Below are 2,500 nucleotides of genomic sequence, written 5' to 3' on the forward strand. Positions count from 1 at the left end.
ATTTTCGAAACTTGTCCTGCCATGCGCGCGCGCAGCGTGCGCGCAGCATGCCGGCAGCGTGTGCGCAGCGTGCGCGCTTGGGAGCCTGGCCGCAGAATTTTTCGAAACTTGCAATGCCATGCGCGCGCACAGCTTGCGCGCAGCGTGCGCACAGCATGCCGGCAGCGTGCGCGCAGCATGCCGGCAGCGTGTGCGCAGCGTGCGCGCTTGGGAGCCTGTCGACAGAATTTTTCGAAACTTGCCATGCCATGCGCGCGCACAGCTTGCGCGCAGCGTGTGCACAGCATGCCGGCAGCGTGCGCACAGCATGCCGGCAGCGTGTGCGCAGCGTGCGCGCTTGGCAGCCTGTCGACAGAATTTTTCGAAACTTGCCATGCCATGCGCGCGCACAGCTTGCGCGCAGCGTGTGCACAGCATGCCGGCAGCGTGCGCACAACATGTCGGCAGCGTGCGCGCTCGGGAGCCTGTCGACAGAATTTTTCGAAACTTGCCATGCCATGCGCGCGCACAGCTTGCGCGCAGCGTGCTGATTCTGTCGACAGCGAGGCTAGCGAAACTTCTCCTGCCATGGCGTGCGCGCAGCGTGCTGACTCTGTCGACAGTGAGGCTAGCGAAATTTGTCTTGCCATGGCGTGCGCGCAGCTTGCGCATTCGGTCGACAGTGAGGCTAGCGAAACTTGTCCTGCCGTGGCCTGCGCGCAGCCTGCGCGCAGCATGCGCGCAGCATGTGCGCAGCATGCCGGCAGCCTAGTTCCAGATTTTTTCAAATGTCGACAGAATTTTTCAAACCTTGTCAAACCCCATTTTTATTGAAATTTCCTCGCACAATAAGCTCCCCATAAGTAGTCTATGATTTTTAGTACCTTCTCCAAGTTACAAAACTAAAAAATTCCTCCCGGATTTGTTTTAATGATTTTTTCAATTTTACGACTTCTAAAAATAATAAAAAATACTTCCCGACTTCAAATATTTATGAAACTTTTTCCCATCAGAGATTGCATGTTTCTTAGTATCCCTGCAAAAAATCACGTCCAAATACCTTGTATTGAATTATTTAGAGCCCATTATGACTCCTCGCGCATAGGTGATGTCTCTTCCTGTCAAAGGGCTAAATGCATAAAATGCTATATAGGGGGGTGTGTGTTGCCTGCATATGCATGGCAGCCCATGCCCTCCTAGCTGCAGCCCCCTTCCCCCACGCCACACCCATGTCATGTTGCCTCGATATGTTGCCTCGATATGTTGCCTCGGTATTATGGGTTTGGTGTCGGGGTCGGGGGGCTGCCACCCATGGCGGTGGTGGCCGGAATCCGGCCGCCGCCACCACGCCGCCGCCATGGGTGAGGGGGAAAAAAAAAGGCGTGGAAAGTTGCGAAATGGGGTTGTCTAGGCTTTTTTTTGGCATGGAAGAGCATGGAGTGCTAGGAACTCCTTCTCAAATGCGCGGGCATGTCGACCACAACCTCATTTCGCAACAACAACCACCCGTGTGGGGTGGCGGTGGGTGGATAGTCGCGGATTGGGGCTTGCCAAGCCAATGTTTTCAAAAAAATTCATCAAAATTAAAAACAAATGTTTTGTTGCCTTCGGATTTGTGGGCGAGCGGTGAGTCGGAGTGGAGCCGGTAAAGTTTAACCTCGGTGTGCACGGTTGTTTTTAGAAACTCAATCCAATGCCGGGGACGTTGAAAGTGACGCTCTTATGAGTTGCAAACCCGCAAGATTTAAAGAACCTTTTCAAAAAAAATTCAAACCAACAAGATTTAAAAACAGAAATTTTCATCAAAATGAAAAACAAATGTTTTGTTGCCTTCGGACTAGTGGGCGAGCGGCGAGTCGGAGCGGAGCCGGTAAAGTTTAACCTCGGTGTGCACGGTTGTTTTTAGAAACTCAATCCAATACCGGGGACGTTGAAAGTGATGCTCTTATGAGTTGCAAACCCACTAGATTTAAAGAACCTTTTCAAAACAATTTCAAACCAACAAGATTTAAACCAACAAAATTAAAAACAAATGTTTCGTTGCAAACAAATTGTGGGCGAGCGGCGAGTCGGAGTGGAGCCGGTAAAGTTTAACCTCGGTGTGCACGGTTGTTTTTAGAAACTCAATCCAATACCGGGGACGTTGAAAGTGACGCTCTTATGAGTTGCAAACCCACAAGATTTTAAAAACTTTTTGAAAATGTTTCTTCTAAATGACACATTTTGATCCTTGGCAAGTGCTCAATCCGTAACTATCCAATCACCGCCACACCACACCGGTCGGGAGTGTGTGAATGGTGTGCTTCCCGGGGTTGGCATAGATAATCTTTCGCATCGACAATCTTTTGCATGCGAGGGAATGTCTATGCCAACCCCGGGAAGCACACCATTCACCCACTAGTTGTGGGCGACGATGGGTTGGCTTCAAATGAATTTTTGCTTGGGGTTGTCCTCGGTATGCTTTTGTGTTGGGAGTACGGCCACCAAACCTTCTCAATGCACGGGTATGTCGAGGATGGCT

The sequence above is a fragment of the Prunus avium genome, unplaced genomic scaffold (genome assembly GCF_965620075.1).
Source record: "Prunus avium unplaced genomic scaffold, drPruAviu1.hap1.1 HAP1_SCAFFOLD_29, whole genome shotgun sequence".
Classification (NCBI taxonomy): domain Eukaryota; kingdom Viridiplantae; phylum Streptophyta; class Magnoliopsida; order Rosales; family Rosaceae; genus Prunus; species Prunus avium.